Source organism: Salvelinus sp. IW2-2015, unplaced genomic scaffold (genome assembly GCF_002910315.2).
Source record: "Salvelinus sp. IW2-2015 unplaced genomic scaffold, ASM291031v2 Un_scaffold16393, whole genome shotgun sequence".
Taxonomy (NCBI): Eukaryota; Metazoa; Chordata; class Actinopteri; order Salmoniformes; family Salmonidae; genus Salvelinus; species Salvelinus sp. IW2-2015.
In genome coordinates, this window is record NW_019957565.1 from 604,896 (window position 1) to 625,196 (window position 20,301).

The 20,301-nt window shown below is 43.5% G+C and overlaps 1 pseudogene; it reads right to left on the reverse strand.

The window, feature by feature from the left end:
- Nucleotides 1-1,101: 1,101 nt before the first annotated feature.
- LOC112080604 (outer dense fiber protein 2-like) lies at nt 1,102-17,239 on the reverse strand (annotated as a pseudogene).
- Between the last annotated feature and the right edge of the window lie 3,062 nt (nt 17,240-20,301).

A 20,301-nucleotide genomic window follows, 5' to 3' on the forward strand; every position in this document is an offset into this window, starting at 1 on the left:
ATACATTGTATATATTTATTTTCCATTTTACCTATATTAAAGTGGATGAGAAAAAAAATGTATCATTTCTAATTGTGTGTATGTAACATAAACCATTGACACTAAAGGAGTGTAGGCTATTACCAGAAGAAAAAAAAGATAACCTTTTAAATTGCTTTATTGTAACTCAACACTTTCAAGGTATATAAAATAATTGTATTAAAGTATGAAAAATATATATATTCTATTTCATAATTAAAGTAGAAGTACAACTATTACAATTATCGCCAAGACTATTACAATTATCGCCTACTGACCCAAATAAACAGTAAAAACAACCCAAACTAAATCATTAGTTTCATTGATATGGCCTTGGTTAGCAGATAGCACCAATCATTAGCCTGGGTACCATTCTGTTTGTGCCAACATGCCGCTCCTTGTCACGCCAAACATAACAAGGACTTAACATGATAGCACAAAAAGATCTGGGACCAGGTTAATCAATCATAGCACCAATGGAACAATTCTGTAACATGATAAGATGATAAATAGACGGATGCTGTATATGACAGCTACGCGACAGGGTAGCTGGACAGCTATGGTTTGGTACAGTACATTTGTTAGGTGGGTGGCTAGCTATATAGTGTTGTACAGTAGGGTACAGCACAGAATGATACAGTTTGCTGAGATATCATAAACCGTAGAGGTTAAAACATAATGGACTTAGTAGGACATCAACAACTATAGGACAACTGTAACAATTACTGTAGATAAGCAGGAAGTAAATCCCCCAAACATTCCTTATCCCAGCACACTTCAGTTGGTAGAGATTGGCGTCAGCAGTGCCAGGGTTGTGGATTTGATTCCCGGGGCCACCCAAATGTATGCACGCATAAGTCGCTTTGGATAAAAGCGACTGCTAAATGGCATATATTATTCAACTACTGACTTTCCGGGAGTCAGGCTCTGATGAAGGTGATTCATGCCTAAACGTAAGCCTATTGTTTTTTTGTCCCGTCAATAAATCTATCAGATTTACCCAGAAACAGAATGCAACTTTTTCTGCATTCTCCCTGATAGTCACTAGTTAAAGTGTCCTGGGGTAAGGAGTGGTTTTTTTGGATTTCCAAGTCCCTCAGATGATTCCTTTTTTGTTTTAGCTGGCCTGAAGCGTGTTTGGGTGTACTTGTCCAAGCTGGAAGTGAAGACTGTGTAAACTATTAATGTCTGCAAACAGCACTTTCCTTTCTTGAAATTTTTTATATATTATAGCCATATTGATATTGTATAATTGTAACATATACACACTCAAAATCCACATATTTCATATAGATGAAAAGAGCCCTCTGAAAATGGACCTGGATAAATAAGTGTGTGTTTGGACAGAGTACCCTCAGATGAGACAGGTGTGTGTGTCTGTGTGTGTGTTCTGAGAGAATCTTTGGGGATGGTTCCCTCAGATAGGAGAGGGGGCCCGCAGAGAGCTGGTGAGGGCTAAGTCGCCGAACACGTTGGCATAGGATGCTTTGAGGAACTGGACGTAGTTCTGCAGACTCCTGTTGATGCTGTCTGACTGCTCCAGACGATCCTTCACATCCTGCAGACGCGACTGGTAACGCCGCTCCACCTGAAGGGGAGCACACACACAGTTATGAAATTATCTCTGATTGTGTGTGTGTAAGGTGAGTATTGTCGTGATTCAATGTCGTTGACCACAATAGGTCTAGAGACTATCATAGATTATAATCAGAGTTTTACACGAGAGATGTGCATTTCTTAAAACACTCCCCCACACCTCCTCTTTGCTACGGCGTAGGGTGGTGAGTTCTGTGGCGGTCCTGCTCAACTGTGTCTGTAGGTCCACCACCTTGGACTGGGAGGAGCGCTCTTTGGTGGACGCACGCTCCCGGGTGTTGGACACCTATACACCAGGACAGAGATACTCCATCAGACAGAGCAACAGACTTCTCACCTTGTTACAACAAAGATAAAACATCCTCAGGGAAGAAAACTATTGTCAGAGTATTTTAGCTGATGTCGTGGTGAGATTTTTGTTGTCTGAAAATGACTGCTCCACAGCCTCCCCTGTCCCCAGGCAGCCAGGAGCCCCAGACATACCTGTAGTCGGGCGTCTTCTAAAGCCTCCTCCAGCTGGCGGGTCAGGTGGGTGCACTCACGGGACTTCTCCTCCAGACAGAGATGGTTGCTGTGGATGGTCTCCTCCCGCTTGGCGATCACCCCCGCCAGGTCCCTGTTTTGACTGGTGGCCTCCTCCAACTTCCTGTAAGGGAGAGACAGGGTGGGATGGAGGGACAGGGGGGTTAAAGAGAGAGATAGAGGGGAGGGCTGTAAGACCCAGGTATGCTCACACATACATCACACGGTATACATAAACACACACAGAGGGGGGGTCACATGTATCGGCCGGGGTCACACACTAACAATGTATGAACTCACTGTACTGTATGTCACTTTGGATATACAGTTGAAGTCGGAAGTGTACATACACCATAGACAAATACATTTAAACTCAGTTTTTCACAATTCCTGACATTTAATCCTAGTAAAAATTCCCTGTCTTAAGTCAGTTAGGATCACCACTTTATTTTAAGAATGTGAAATGTCAGAATAATAGTAGAGAGAATGATTTATTTCAGCTTTTATTTCTTTCATCACATTCCCAGTGGGTCAGAAGTTTACATACACTCAATTAGTATTTGGTAGCATTACCTTTAAATTGTTTAACTTGGGTCAAACATTTTGGGTAGCCTTCCACAAGCTTCCCACAATAAGTTGGGTGAATTTTAGCCCATTCCTCCTGACAGAGCTGGTGTAACTGAGTCAGGTTTGTAGGCCTCCTTGCTCACACACACTTTTTCAGTTCTGCCCACAAATGTTCTATAGGATTGAGGTCAGGGCTTTGTGATGGCCACTCCAAAACCTTGACTTTGTTGTCCTTAAGCCATTTTGCCACACATTTGGAAGTATGCTTGAGGTCATTGTCCATTTGGAAGACCCATTTGCGACCAAGCTTTAACTTCCTGACTGATGTCGTGAGATGTTGCTTCAATATATCCACATAATATTCCTGCCTCATGATGCCATCTATTATGTGAAGTGCACCAGTCCCTCATGCAGCAAAGCATCCCCCCCAACAACATGATGCTGCCACACCCGTGCTTCACAGTTGGGATGGTGTTCTTCGGCTTGCAAGCCTCCCCCTTTTCCCTCCAAACACAACAATGGTCATTATGGCCAAACAGTTCTATTTTTGTTTCATCAGACCAGAGGGCATTTCTCCAAAAAGTACAATCTTTGTCCCCAGTAGCAAACCGTAGTCTGGCTTTTTTATGGCGGTTTTGGAGCAGTGGCTTCTTCCTTGCTGAGCGGCCTTTCAGGTTATGTCGATATAGGACTCATTTACTGTGGATATAGATTATTTTGTACCTGTTCCCTCCAGCATCTTCACAAGGTCCTTTGCTGTTGTTCTGGGATTGATTTGCACTTTTCACACCAAAGTACGTTCATCTCTAGGAGACAGAACGCATCTCCTTCCTGAGCGGTATGACGGCTGCGTGGTCCCATGCTGTTTATACTTGCATACTATTGTTTGTACAGATGAACGTGGTATCTTCAGGCATTTGGAAATTGCTCCCAAGGATGAACCAGACTTGTGTAGGTCTACAATTTTTCTTCTGAGGTCTTGGCTGATTTCTTTTGATTTTCCCATGATGTCAAGCAAAGAGGCACTGAGTTTGAAGGTAGGCCTTGAAATACATCCACAGGTACACCTTCAATTGACAAAAATTATGTCAATTAGCCTATCAGAAGCTTCTAAAGCCATGACATAATTTTCTGGAATTTTCCAAGCTTTTTAAAGGCACAGTCAACTTAGTGTATTTAAACTTCTGACCCACTGGAATTGTGATACAGTGAATTATAAGTGAAATAATCTGTCTGTAAACAATTGTTGGAAAAACGTCCTAACCGACTTGCTAAAACTATAGTTTGTTAACAAGAAAATTGTGGAGTGGTTGAGAAACGAGTTTTAATGACTCCAACCTAAGTGTATGTAAACTTTGACTTCAACTGTAGTAGTCAGGGGCGCAACTTTGGTGGGGGGAACATACTTTTAAAATGATTATTATTATATTATTTTATTTATTTAGTTGGATAAACACTCCAAACAGCCTACCCGACTCCTCGGAGGCGTCCGCATGGTCCTAAAGCACACAGTTGCCTCGTTTTGTATCACATTCCAATGATAAAACTGGGGGGGGCACAAAAATGCATGTCCCCCCGTCCCCAGCAAAAGTTGCACCCCTGATATTAGTTATCATATTACAAAAACACACAGGAACATGCACACTGTACACACATACAGACTCATACTGTTCAGTGTGTAATGATATTCATGCGGGTCAATACATGTGTCAGCCTCTGGAATGGCCGTAACTGTCTGACCTCTCCAGACTCTCCACACGGTGTTGCAGCTGTTTGTTCTCCTCCAACAGGACCGAGTTCTTCACTCTCACCAGCTCCACCTGGGTGCCTTGTTGCTCCACCTAGAGAGAGAGAGACACACACACACACACCACCCATTAATAAACCATTAATAACACCAATAAAGCCACAGTCTGGAAGCATACCATTAAGTTTTGTGTACAGCGCACACACCATGCTCAGGTCAGCCAAGGTGGCACACACACCCCCACACACACACACACACTTCCCACCTCCCATACACACACTTTCACCCCCCCACACACACACACCTTCATGTGCAGGTTGGCCAGGGCAGTGGTCAGCTCGGTGCTGTGTCTCTCCTGGGCATGTTCCCTGTCCTGAGCTTCCTCCAGTAGGACCTCGGAGCGCTGCAATGCCTCAGGAAGAGGCTCCAGCTCTGTCAGCCGGCCCAGTAGCTCCCTACGCACCACCTCCAACTCCCTCTCCATCTGGTCCCGGACCTCCCGTGCCTCGCATTCCGTTTGTCCCAGCCTGGCACAGTACTCGTCCGCCTCCGCCCGCGTCTTCACCACCTGAGTGATGGGCAATGGGTAGCATTACACAGACGCACTAACACACATAGGGCACGCAGGAACAGTGCACGCACACACATAGTCATTTATTTAAGCAATAAGGCACAAGGGGGGTGTGGTACAGTTGAAGTTTACATACACTTAGGTTGGAGTCATTAAAACTCGTTTTTCAACCACCACAAACTTCTTGTTAACAAACTATAGTTTTGGCAAGTCGGTTAGGTAATCTACTTTGTGCATGACACAAGTAATTTTTCCAACAATTGTTTACAGACAGATTACATCACTTATAATTCACTGTATCACAATTCCAGTGGGTCAGAAGTTTACATACACTAAGTTGATTGTGCCTTTAAACAGCTTGGAAAATTCCAGAAAATGATGTCATGGCTTTAGAAGCTTCTGATAGGCTAATTGACATCATTTTAGTCAATTGGAGGTGTACCTGTGGATGTATTTCATGGCCTACCTTCAAACTCAGTGCCTCTTTGCTTGACATCATGGGAAAATAAAAAGAAATCAGTCAAGACCTCAGAAGAAAAATTGTAGACCTCCACAAGTCTGGTTCATCCTTGGGAACAATTTCCAAACGCCTGAAGGTACCACGTTCATCTGTACAAACGATAGTACGCAAGTATAAACAGCATGGGACCACGCAGCCGTCATACCGCTCAGGAAGGAGACGCGTTCTGTCTCCTAGAGATGAACGTACTTTGGTGCGAAAAGTGTAAATCAATCCCAGAACAACACCAAAGGACCTTGTGAAGATGCTGGAGGAAACTGGTACAAAAGTATCTATATCCACAGTAAAACGAGTCCTATATCGACATAACCTGAAAGGCCGCTCAGCAAGCCACTGCTCCAAAACCGCCATAAAAAAGCCAGACTATGGTTTGCAACTGCACATGGGGACAAAAATCATACTTTTTGGAAAAATGTTGTCTGATTAAACAAAAATAGAACTGTTTGGCCATAATGACCATCGTTATGTTTGGAGGAAAAAGGGGGAGGCTTGCAAGCCGAAGAACACCCTTCCAACCATGAAGCACGTGGGTAGCAGCATCATGTTGTGGGGATGCTTTGCTGCAGGAGGGACTGGTGCACTTCACATAATAGATGGCATCATGAGGATGGAAAATTATGTGGATATATTGAAGCAACATCTCACGACATCAGTCAGGAAGTTAAAGCTTGGTCGCAAATGGGTCTTCCAAATGGACAATGACCCCAAGCATACTTCCAAAGTTGTGGCAAAATGGCTTAAGGACAACAAAGTCAAGGTTTTGGAGTAGCCATCACAAAGCCCTGACCTCAATCCTATAGAAAATTTGTGGGCAGAACTGAAAAAGCGTGCGCGAGCAAGGAGGCCTACAAACCTGACTCAGTTACACCAGCTTTGTCAGGAGGAATGGGCTAAAATTCACCCAACTTATTGTGGGAAGCTTGTGGAAGGCCACCCGAAATGTTTGACCCAAGTTAAACAATTTAAAGGCAATGCTACCAAATACTAAATTGAGTGTATGTAAACTTTTGACCCACTGGGAATGTGATGAAAGAAATAAAAGCTGAAATAAATCATTCTCTCTACTATTATTCTGACATTTCACATTCTTAAAATAAAGTGGTGATCCTAACTGACCTAAGACAGGGAATTTTTACTAGGATTAAATGTCAGGAATTGTGAAAAACTGAGTTTAAATGTATTTGGCTATGGTGTATGTAAACTTCCGACTTCAACTGTATATGGTCAATATACCATGGCTAAGGGCTGTTCTTATGCACGACGCAAAGCACAGTGCCTGGATACAGCCCATAGCCGTGGTATATTGGTAATATACTACAAATCCCCTGAGGTGCCTTACTGCTATTATGAACTGGTTACCCCTGTAATTAGAGCAGTAAAAATAAATGTTTTGTCATACCCATGGTATACGGTCTGACTCCGCTTTGCGTCGTGCATAAGAACAGCCCTTAGCCGTGGTATATTGGCCATATACCACACCTCCTTGGGCCTTATTGCTTAATTCTCTTTCATTTAGTCTATTATTGCATGTTTGTGGGCACTGTATGTGGGTACTACGTGGGCGTATACTTGTGTGTGTGTGCGCTTGTGTGTGTTTACATACCTGGGTCTTATAGCTGTCTACCAGGCTCTCGTATTGCTTCACAGAGGCTTTGACTTGTTGTACCTCTGACTGGGACAGAGCCAGCTTCTCTTCCACAGCAGATAACCTGGCCTGAATGAGGGAAACACACACATATGGCTGTCAGCCAGCAGTACAGAACGGTGTACATGTGTGTACCAGAATAATCTGACCGCAAGTCGGTGTTATGATGCAATGAAGCAATCTATTATATGGTCAGATAAATCTATGGATAATGAATTACATTTGTATCTTTGTAATGTACTGAAACCAGAACCAACACGTACTATCTGTTAGGTACCGGGTAGAAATGGGATTCTCGTAAAAGAAGAAAGTACCACATAATGGATTGGTACAGAAACAGATTAAAGGCGAAGGGAAACACTAGGCTTTAGAACGTCAGCTAACTGTAACGTTGCTTGGCTTTACTTCCTAAAGTGTTTACATTCCCCTTTAAAGCTCAATGAAAAATATCCATTCAAAGCGATTTCTAGTCCAACTTCCAGACTAAAATGAATCTGTCTCCGGGAAACTGGGCAAAACATTTCAGGTGTTAATCCATTGTCGTCATTGACCTTGAGGCTCTGGTTCTGTAGCCTGGAGTGGGTGCCCTCTGTGGTGAGACTGTGCAGGCGGTCCAGGAGCCCCTCTCTCTCGGCCCGGCCCTTGTCCTCTCTCCCATGGAGCTGCTGTGTCAGGTCTGACATTCGGCTGCACACACACAGGGTGGAGCAGGATGATAAAAGTTGGATTAGGAAGGCTTAATGTCAGCTGGGCTTTATGTTAGACCATGTGGGTTTGTACTGTGTATTTAAAGACAGTATTCTTGACATAGCTCATTCTAATATTTCTACTACTGTACATTACATTTTAGTTACTGTTTATAAACACAGCATACTTATTTATATACTGGATTCTTGATGTAGCTCACTCTAATATATCTACTGCTTTACATATCATTCTTAGTCTACACTACATGACCAAAAGTATGTGGACACCTGCTCGTCGAACATCTCATTCCAAAATCATGGGCATTAATATGGAGTTGGTCTCCCCTTTGCTGCTATAACAGCCTCCACTCTTCTGGGAAGGCTTTCCACTAGATGTCGGAACATTGCTGCAGGGACTTCCATTCAGCCACAAGAGCATTAGTGAGGTTGTGCCCTGATGTTGGGCGATTAGGCCTGGCTCGCAGTCGACATTCCAATTCCTCCCAAAGGTGTTCGATGGGGCTGAGGTTTGTGCTCTGTACAGGCCAGTCAAGTTCTTCCACACCGATTTCAACAAATAATTTCTGTACGGACCTCACTTTGTGCACAGGGGCATTGTCACCCTGAAACAGGAAAGGGCCTTCCCCAAACTGTTGCTACAAAGTTGGAAGCCCAGAATCATCTACAATGACATTGTCATCCTTGTCATAGACAGTTCTCTCTGCTACCACACGGCAAGCGGTATCGGAGCACCAAGTCTAGGTCCAAAAGACTTCTTAACAGCTTTTACCCCCAAGTCATAAGACTCCAGAACAGCTAATCAAATGGCTACCCAGACTATTTGCATTGCCTCCCCTCTTTTAAACTGCTGCTACTCTTAAACTGCTGCTTGTAAGTAAGCATTTCACTGTAAGATCTACACCTGTTGTATTCGGCGCATGTGACAAATAACATTTGATTTGCTGTAGCATTAAGATTTCCCTTCACTGGAACTAAGGGGCCTAGCCCGAACCATGAAAAACAGCCCGACCCTTATTCCTCCTCCACCAAACTTTACAGTTGGCACTATGCATTAGGGCAGGTAGCGTTCTCTTGGCATCCGCCTAGATTCGTCCGTCGGACTGCCAGATGGTGAAACGTGATTCATCACTCCAAAGAATGCGTTTCCACTACTCCAGAGTCCAATGAGCTTTACACCACTCCAGCCGACGCTTGGCATTGCGCATGGTGATCTTAGGCTTGTGTGCGGCTTCTCGGCCATTGAAACCCATTTCATGAAGCTCCCGACGAACAGTTCTTGTGCCAATGTTGCTTCCAGAGGCAATTTGGCACTTGGTAGTGAGTGGTGCAACCAAGGACAGACCATTTTTAAGCGCTATGATTTTCAGCACTCGGTGGTCCCGTTCTGTGAGCTTGTGTGACCTACCACTTCGCGGCTGAGCCGTTGTTGCTCCTAGACGTTTCCAATTCACAATAACAGCACTTACAGTTGACTGGGGCAGCTCTACCAGGGCAGAAATGTTACAAACTGACTTGTTGGAAAGGTGGCATCCTATGACGGTGTCACATTGAAAGTCACTGAGCTCTTCAGTACGGGCCATTCTACTGCCAATGTTTGTGTATGGAGATTGAATGGCTGTATGCTCGATTTTATACACCTGTCAGCAACATGTGTGGCTGATGTCCACATACTCTTGTATATATTATGTATCTTGTGTAAATTCATCTGGTGTATACAGTATACTGTATATGTATAGATTGCATTTGGATTACTGTTACAGTTCTATTTGGGTTTTTAATTAATTAGTTCAGAAATTCTTGATTTGTTTTTTGGTTGTGGATTATCTGTGTACTTCTTTGACATTCCACTGCATTGTTAGGAGCTAGTAACATTGGCATTTCACTGCATTGTTAGGAGCTAGTAACATAGGCATTTCACTGCATTCGATATAAGATCTGCTAAACGGTGTACGCGACCAATGACTTTGATTTGACTATATTTTACATTTGACATATTCATGATTGTGCTTGATTTTGTGTTCCCTCTTATTCTGAGAGAAAGTGGTCAATCAAATGAAGCATCTCTCTCTTTCTCTCACCTGTTGAGGACTGAGACCTCCATCTCTAGCTGAGTCTTGTCCTTCATTTCCTGGGCGTGGCGACCACGCCAGTTCTCTGCTGCTGATAGGGCCTCTGCCATCTGGTTCTCCTGTGAAGTCAACAATATCATCCAATAGATTTTAACATTATTCAAGTCGGGCCATGGAGAGCTACACGGTACATCTGGCTGTTGTTCTAGCCCATTACTAACAAAGGTTGACTTATCATCAAGCTATTCTTCTGTGGGATATCTTGTTCCTAAGCACTGATTCAAGGTCGGTTTTTTATAAAGATTAGACACAGTTAGGCCACCTTCTCCTCCCCTTCACCTACCACATCCAGTAGCTGGGTGCTGAGCTGCCCGGCGGTATCTTCGCTGCGTTCAGCCCGGTGTTTCTGGGCCCGTGTGGCCCTCTTTAGGTCCTCTTTGTCGGCCTCCGCCTGTAGTTTCAGACCCCGCAACTGCTCCAGCAGGTGACCCATCTCTCCCTGCTGCTGACTGGCCGCCCGCTCCAGGTTCTTGACAAATCCAAAAGCAGAGGATGAAAAAAAACATACAGGAAGACATTTTATTTGTAGTGGGACTGATCTTTTCACTTTTCTTTTACAATAAGGCATAGGCAAAGTATGTAAATATAGCAAAATGAAGCTGCTCCAGAGCAAGATGAATTGCGTACTAAACAGAATCCACGCAACAAACATGTCACTCTACCTTGATTTGCACAGCAAGGCGGTTGTTGTCAGCCTCTTTGCTGCGTAACTGGCTCTGCAAGTGGGCCCGAGTAGACTCCAGCACTTTAGACAGTTCGCCTGTGGTCTTAGCATTCTCCTGGAACATCAACAGACAGAAAATACATTATCATTCAAATAATGATATATTTGATGAACACGCTGCGAGTGTGTGAGACACATTACTGCCTCTGTACTTCACCTTCTCTGTGTCCAGAAGCGTAGTCAGTTGCTTCACCTCCCTCTTTTTCTCTTGCAGTTTCACCACAATATTCTGTGTGATGACATGCCATGTTTATAATATGCTTATAGTGTAATGTATGCTTTACAAATGACACAGACATTAACTTCAGTAGAACCTTCTTCTATTCATCAACTGCCCCAAGAGCACAAACCATTTTGAAGAGGACATTTTGGTGATTCATGATACGAGGAACATTTTGCTGACAGACAGTGGCTTATTCAAAGAAACACACCGAGTTTTCTGCCTCTGTGTCTGTAAGCCTCTTCAGAAGTACATCTTTCTGTTCTGACATCCTCGTGGATTCCAGCTGTTCAAAAAACAAACAAGAAAAACAGCCACCACAACAGGTAAAAGTGCAGTTATAAGAGGGCCTTATTTCAGGCCACAACATAAGATTGTGAGTTGTAATTGGCTTGCTGCCTCATCCTGCTTCTGAAAGTCATTGGTTCCTCATCTTGTCAGCATTTTCACCATCCCGGAATTTGTTGAAACTTAGGGGTTCAAGTAGGGCTAGGGTTCAGGCTAAGTAAAGTATCTTTGCTAATCATGTTGTGGCCCTAAATCAAGGCATGTTATAGCTAAAAGTAAGTTCTACTCTACTGCAGGCCAATCTGCCCTCTACTGGCCTGAAGCGTGTACCGGTACCTCACGTCCGTGCTGTTCCCTCAGTAGGTGGCGCAGCGTGCGGTTGGTGGCCTCAAACGTCTCCAGTTTCTGGAGCAGCAGCTCCTTCTGACTCGCCAGGAGGGAAGACTCAGTCCCAGACATCCTCTTTTCCAACCAAATGAAAGAATTTCATATTTCAACACCTACATTATATCCTGAGGTTGCACCTACCATATGCATTTTGAAAACCTATATTGGTTTCTAAGCATGGTTGGGGTCAATTCCATTTCAATTCAGTCAACTGAGGAAGTTAACTAATATCCCCTCTGAAAATAACAAATAGTCTGAATTGGCATGTCAATCCATTTCCTCAATTGAAATTGTGCTCAACCCCCTAACCCTGTCTCTGTTGTCACTCACGCTGGTGCTGACACTCCTCATCTTAGTGACGGTCTCTCTGAGGGCTGACACCTGTATTGCAGCCTCTGTCCCATCTATCTCAGCCTCCATCAACTTCCTGAGCAGAGTGTCCTTCTCCAGCTGCATCGACTCCATAGACCTCTCTAGTCTGGACAGGTGTGTAGGCAGACGTCGTATGAGAGGCAGAGGAATGGCAGATTGTGAATATGGGACACAGAAAGGAAAGATTGTTGTATTATAAACTTGGTGGTTTGAGCCCTGAATGCTGATTGGCTGACAGACGTGGTATATCAGACTGTATATCACATTTATTTTTAATGCTCTAATTACATTGGTTACCAGTTTATAATAGCAATAATGCATCTTGGGGGTTTGTGGTATATGGCTAATGGTTCTACCACACCCCCACGGGCTTTATTGCTTAATTATACACTAAGTGTACAAAACATTAAGAACACCTTCCTAATATTGAGTTGCACCCCGTTTTGCCCTCAGAACAGCCTCAATTCGTCGGGGCCTGGACTCTACAAGGTGTCGATGCTGGCCTATGTTGACTCCAATGCTTCCCACAATTGTGTCATGTTGGCTGGATGTCCTTTAGGTGGTGTACCATTCTTGATGCACACGGGAAACTGTTGAGCGTAAAAAACACAGCAGCGCTGCAGTTGTTGACAGAAACCGCCGCGCCTGGCACCTACTACCATACCCCGTTCAAAGTCACTTAAATCTTTTGTCTTGCCCCAAGGCTTAAAAATCCTTCTTTAACCTGTCCCCTTCACCTACACTGATTGAAGTGGATTTAACAAGTGACATCAATAAGGGATCATAGCTTTCACCTGGATTCACCTCGTCAGTCTGTCATGGAAAGAGTAAGTGTTCTTAATGTTTTGTACACAGATTTTATTTTACCCTTATTTTACCAGATAAATTGACTGAGAACACATTATCATTTAAAATCAAATCTAATTTTATTGGTCACATACACATGGTTAGCAGATGTTATTGCGAGTGTAGCGAAATGCTTATGCTTCTAGATCGGACAGTGCAGCAGTATCTAACAGGTAATATCTAACAAATTCCACAACAAAACCTAATACACACAATCTAGTAAAGGAATGGGATGAGAATATATAAGTATAAAATATATGGATGAACAGCGACAGAGCGGCTAAGATGCAATAGATAGTAAAGAATAGATAGTGAAGGATACAGTATACAACATATGAGATGAATAATGCAAGATATGTAAGCATTCTTAAAGTGGCATAATTAAAGTGACTAGTGTTCCATTTATTAAAGTGGCCAATGATATCAAGTCTGTAAGTAGGCAGCTGCCTCTCTGTGCTAGTGGTGGCTGTTTAACAATCTGATGGCCTTGAGATGGAAGCTGTTTTTCAATCTCTCTGTCCCAGCTTTGATGCACCTGTACTGACCTCACCTTCTGGATGAAAGCGGGGTGAACAGGTAGTGGCTCGGGTGGTTATTGTCCTTGATTATCTTTTTTTCCTTCCTGTGACATCGGGTGTTGTAGGTGTCCTGGAGGGCAGGGAGCTTGCCCCCGGTGATGCGTTGTGCAGACCGCACCACCCTCTGGAGAACCCTGCAGTTGTGAGCGGTGCAGTTGCAGTACCAGGTGGTGATACAGCCCGACATGATGCTCTCAATTATGTACCTGTAAAAGTTAGTGAGGGTTTTTGGTGACAAGCCACATTTTGTCAGCCTCCTGAGGTTGAAGAGGCGCTGCTGCACCTCCTTCTCCACACTGTAAGTGTGGGTGGACCATTTCAGTTTGTCTGTGATATGTACACTGAGGAACTTAAAAAACTTTCCACCTTCTCCACTGCTGTCCACATCCACCGATGTGGATAGGGGGGTGCTCCCTTTGCTGTTTCCTGAAGTCCGCAATCATCTCTTTTGTTTTGCTGACATTGAGTTAGAGATTATTTTCCTGACACCACATTCCGAGGGCCCTCACCTCCTCCCTGTAGGCTGTCTTGTCGTTGTTGGTAATCAAGCCTACTACTGTTGTGTCGTCTGCAAATTTGATGATTGAGTTGGAGGCGTGCATGGCCACGCAGTTGTGGGTGAACAAGGAGTACAGGAGGGGGCTGAGAACACACCCTTGTGGGGCCCCAGTGTTGAGGATCCTACTTTCACCACCTGGGGGCAGCCCGTCAGGAAGTCCAGGACCCAGTTTCACAGGGCGGGGTCGAGAACCCAGGGTCTCAAGCTTAATGATGAGTTTGGAGGGAACTATGGTGTTGAATGCTGAGCTGTAGTCAATGAACAGAATTCTTACATAGATATTCCTCTTATCCAGATGGGATAGGGCAGCGTGCAGTGTGATGGCGATTGCATTGTCTGTGGACCTATTGGGGCGATAAGCAAATTGGAGTGGGTCTAGGGTGACAGGTAGGGTGGAGGTGATATGATCCTTGACTAGTCTCTCAAAGCACTTCATGATAGAGAGATAGAGAGCCCACAGTCTTTGGTAGCAGGCCACGTCTGTGGCACTGTATTGTCCTCAAAGCGCACAAAGAAGTTTTTTAATTTGTCTGGAAACAAGACGTTGATGTCCGCAACGGGGCTGTTTTTTTTTTGTAATCCGTGATTGACTGTAGACCCTGCCACATACGTCTCGTGTTTGAGCCGTTGAATTGCGACTCCACTTTGTCTCTATACTGACGCTTTGCTTGTTTGAGAGCCACCAGCAATGACCTGGGAATAGTTACAGGGGATGGGGGGGGGGGGGGGGTGAATGAGCCAATTGAAAGCTGTGAATGATTAGGTGGCCATGATGGTGTGAGGGCCAGATGGGGAATTTCAGCCAGGACACCGGGGCTCATTGTATGACATTATAACAGGCCAGTGATATTTTGCATGGCTCGCGATTCACTGGTGGCTCTCGATAACTTAACTTTTGGCTCCCGACAATAAATCAGATGTTATATATAAAGAACTACTAAATAGACCTTCTTTTATTACAAGGACTATTAAGGGTTAAAGGCGTCTGAGAATCATGGCTCATCATCACAGTCATAACAACTCTGGACAACTCATACCTGCCGGCAACAGGGTATTGAATCACATCTTCCTCTCTGTCTGACACTCACTATCTGTTTTCCTCTCTACTTTCTGACTAACACTGTCCATAAAATACAGTACATTTTTAAACAGGGCAAAAATAAGAAAATAAGTTAAAGCTGTAACATCACGAAAACAAAGTAAATTTAATAAACTATCGTTTCAAGTGTATCTGTCTGGTCCATACCTGCTGGTGCAGTCGCTCTCGTCCAGCATCTTCTCCATGGAGTGGCGCAGGCAGGAGTTCCTCCTCTCCGTGACCTCCAGCTCATTGGCCACCTCGGCCAGCTCCTCCTCTGCTCCTCAATGACCCGCTGGGAGGCGCTAAGTTTCTCAGACTGCCGCTCCAGCAGCTGCTGCTTCCTTCGTAGCTCCACCTATACACACACACACACACACACACACACACACACACACACACACACACACACACACACACACACACACCCCAACCCCCAACCACACACACACACACACACACACACACACACACACACACACACACACACACACACACACACACACAAGATTAAATAAATGTTGTATCAAGACGTAGGGAACTAGGGGAACTTGTGCATCCGGTCCTAAGGAGAATTTTACGGGAGGGACAGACCACACTTTTGAACGTGCTCACCTCAGTCATCAGGCTGTCAATCTTCCTCTCGTACTGGTTGATTCGTCCATGCAGCACTTCCTCCTCCTCTGACGAGAGGTCGGCAAATCGCAGGGGAGAGTGGGAGATCTCGGGCTGAGGTAATGTTGTGATCTCCAGACGATGAGTCGGCCCCTGAGACATGAATAGATTCAGTGACCACAGACTCTGAGACATGAATAGATTCAGTGACCAGACTCTGGAAACATTGCTTCTTTTGATCCATTTTATAACATATTATTGAAAGGGTTGATAGGATAGTCTTGAAATTAGTTATTTTATAAGATACTGCTTTAATAGGCGTATGGATACATTGTATTTGTGGAAATTAAGATAAATAGACAGACAAGATAAAAGGAGTGAATAGCATGTCAGACCTCCCATTTGTAGGAGGCATCCCGTATGGAGGCCTTCCCAGGCGGTATCCACGGCACCCGTGTCTTGACCTTTGCAGTAGGTCGCAGGTTCCCTCCATCGCCCTTAGTCTTACCCTGAAAAACAGACTGCATAAAACTCAAGGGAGACACTATGCCTTTACATGTAGTGCATGGCATACAGTATCAAATAGCATAAAAGAAAGGGGTATACATTCAGAGACCCTTGGAAACAGTGTAGAACATATTCTCCATGCTTTTCGTATCAATTCAGCACCTCAGGCCCTGAATCAGAACTGTATTCATAGGAAACTAGGACATCTAATGAACTTTTCAAATGTGTTCGCCTGAAAAGGTTTTTCCAAACTGTGGTGTCCTGGCAGGGCTCCTACTCTTCTTCACATGCACATGCACAGGCGTGGTCTCATTCACGTGCACATGTAGGGGTGGTGAGATTGATCGGGTTCTCAGTACTTTTTTCTGTAGTAAAAAAAGCTGTGTGTCAACTACGCAAAGGCCACAAAATAACTCCCTCATCAGCTCAACCTTTCTATTGTGGCCCAGCACTACCACACCTTCAAACAAACCCAGTCAAAGGGAGACTTTTTCAAAGGGAGGCAGAATCATATGCACTGTCTGAAACAGAGTAAATGGTGCAAAGCAGGCCTTGATAAGGGACAGTTTCCCTGGGTACATCACAAACATCAAGGAAATTGGGGCAAGTGTAAACAAACAAGGTGGGGTTGATTCACTGTCAGATGTGATTCTTGTTTAGTAGGAGATTGTCTGTCAATCAAAATATAAGTAGTTAGTTAGATAGCCATTATACTAGCAAGCTAGATAGATACGTAGCTTATGAAATTTAGTAGATACCACATGAAATGGCCTGGTAGCGTTAGCTAGCTAGCTATTTGGCTAAACCGAGTTTCTGCTAAGACAGAGACTGCGATGTGGACAAATTGATTAGCTAAAAATAAGTTGAAGTATCTACTGTAGCGTTAACATCAGAAGTCACTCACCATGTGAAAACACAATATTCCTCGAAATGGTAGATTATGTATATTGTGAAATATATTTTACTTAGCTTGCTAGCATTTCATTCAACAGGCAAAGCTTCCTCCAAAACACCATTCTTCCGGTAGACTAGCATTCTGATAGGTGATTGGCTGATTCAAAACTTTGCTGATCTGTGATTGGAGCAAAGAACTGACCTTGGTGTTTTATGATCCACGTTGTTGATAGCAACGGGTTCCCTAGAAACCGTCCAAGCCTACACAAGTTTGCTTTGGCTGGGAGTTGCTCTCTCCTCTCCTGGGGTCATGGTTAGAAGGGCTTATGCAGCAGGTTAGAATAATTAACTTAGCAGGTTAGGATAATTAGGTTAAGGTGAGAAAAAGTGTTAGGGTTAGGTAAAATGCAAAACACATGACCTTTTGACCTGAATTTACCAAAGCTGAATTTGTTCTAGCCATGACTATCCTGGCTGCACTCATGATGGTGATGGCAGTAGTTAGGTGGTCCAATTAAGGATGAAAATAGCCTAGATCAGTGGTTCCCAACCGGGGGTACTTGGCCTATCCACAGGGGATACTTAAGAAGACTCATGAGACCATAGGCTTACTGGTAAAATGCCCACGAGGGTATACTTCAGGGGCACTCCGGGCAGAGCAAAATTTAGTTGGTGGTACAGTAAGAAAAAAAGGTTGGGAACCACAAGCCTAGATAAGACAGTTGTTGTGAACTAAGTCACTTTTAGGTACAGCCACGAGAATATAATATAGTTCTAGAATATAATTCTAGAATGCAGTGTAACTGATAGAAAATAAAAGAATACAATATAATAACTTTATTTTTCCCAGAGGGATGTCAGCTGTGGCAAGTGGCTTTCCTGAAGCTAGGACTGCAAAACTGATCCATATCAGAGTTTCCCAGACCCAATATTGTTTCAGTTTATATAAAAATTCCAGATCATCAACGTTGTCTTGTAGATGTCAATGTTTTTTTAATGTATTATTCTTTATAGGTTTTTTTCTTTACTGATAGAGTTTCTACCACTTCCCCCAGCCACCCTGTCAATGTTGAGGTCTGGTTGGTAGGGGAGAGTTCCATCAAATTAAATCAGACTCAGGGTGGCCCTCAAAGTAAACCAATGTTCTAATTGTTGTCAGCTCTACCTTCTGTGGTTGCCACTCATGTCTTGTCCTACTCGTACACAACATTATGGGATGTGTAGCCTATCACCTGGTCCACATGATGTGAGGTTAGTCATGGGTTCTTATAGTAATTTTTCAGCAGTGGTGTCCATTATTGAATTGAAGGAACTATGGGAACATTTCAATACTAACCAAGGATCGGTGGAAGAGTGTACAGGAGAGAGTCCACTCCTCTTCAATCTGTGCAAGGCACTGTTCAGTACTGCATTCATACTGTAAACAAAGCAAAACTTGTATGCACAATATTCTCAGGTTTAAATCCTACTTATAACAGATGCAAACAGGCCAACACAATGTTAATCCACATGTTCTGGTCCTGATTCTAATCACTTATTGTAGGTCTATTGGTCCTTCATATTCATTTTCATTTCTGAAATTACATGTTTTTAACAGGACCATTTTCACAACTAAACAGGGCAGTCCTACAGAACCCTCAGTCTGTCAAACCTGCCTCTCGCTGTCTCTCTCTCACACACACACCCAAGGAAGAAGGAGTTTGCGAGTTGTTTCCCGCCAGAGTGTACTCATATACAGATATTTCCTGGTGTCAAAAGTGAAAGTAAACCCTGGGTGTCGCAATCGTGACACGTTGGCACTGAGAAAAGCTTATTTTGGATAGGTACAATAGGTACAATGTTTTGTCTCAATAAACACTAAAAGGTTGTATTGTTTTTCTGTATTCAAAAAACTATTATTAGAGGGTGCTTCAGTCAAAGTTGGACCAGTATTTCTACTTAGTAGTGTGTGTAGTGATCAACCATGGTGATCAGTTCGGCTCAGCTGCTTAACATTATGGAGGATCTGGACTCAGACGGGTTGAAGAGATTTCAGTGGTTCCTGACTCAGGGTGTGTTGAATGACTATCCTCCCATCCCAAAGAGCTGGCTGGAGAATGGAGACAGGATGGACACAGTGGATAAGATGGTGCAGAGCTACAGACTGGACGGTGCTGTGACAATCACTCTGAAGATCCTGGAGAAGATGAACCAGAATAGTCTCGCTGAGAAGTTAAATAATTACATATAGGTATGTAACACAGTCTTATCTTTTGACTAATATGGGGATATGGGGAGTAATCACTGTGCAGTAATTCTCAATCTAAGAAAGTAATGCATCCCTAGTTGTCTTTTCACATCCTTAACAATGAGCAGCTAGAGAGAAGAGGCTCAGTGGCTCTGCTGACCAAGCTGATGAATAAGGATAAAGCTAAGGGGAGATTCTACCTGGCCCTGTCAGAGGACCTGGAGAAGCAGACAACATCCTGAAAGATGTCATGCATACAGCAAGATTAAAGGGGTGTTGTTCTGAATTCAACACAAGCCAAACAAGAATGAGCAAGAACATCTTCATTTGCCTTGCTGTTTCAAACAAAAGGACAATTCTGTATACTAATAAGCTGATCCAGCTGGAGTTGTTACAAGGCAAACTTAAGACTAACAATATTGTTTGGACCCCAGAAAGAGTAGCTGCTGCCTTGGCTAATTATGGATCATAATAAATACTAAATTGTATAATGTATGGACAGCAAGCCCACAGTCGAAATATGCATTTATTTTTTTGCCTTCACATGTACATGGCTGTTTGACAAGATTAGGCCTAATACTGGACTATTGTGGGCTGTATTGCATGGAAAGATAGCATTTGTTTTTTTACATTGGTTTGGTTTACAGTGCACTGTTCCTAAATATCTAGCTATTCAATGTCACATTTTAAGCACATCTTGTATAATTTTAACACACTTCCACTCTTCCTGTTGAGTGTAAAGAAATATCTACAAGACATTAAATTCTGCAAATAATTTGGAGTCATGTGGGACACTCAAATGAGAATATAAGTATATTTACTTCAAGTATGACTAATTTTACAGCAAATCCTTCGCAACATTTTCTTGATACTTGTGAGCCTAATAAATTCAAAAGGAATACAGTATATGGAAATTCACTGAGCAAAGCCCTTCACAAATACTGTCTGCATATTAGTCCAATGCAGCATAAAATGTGTTATGTC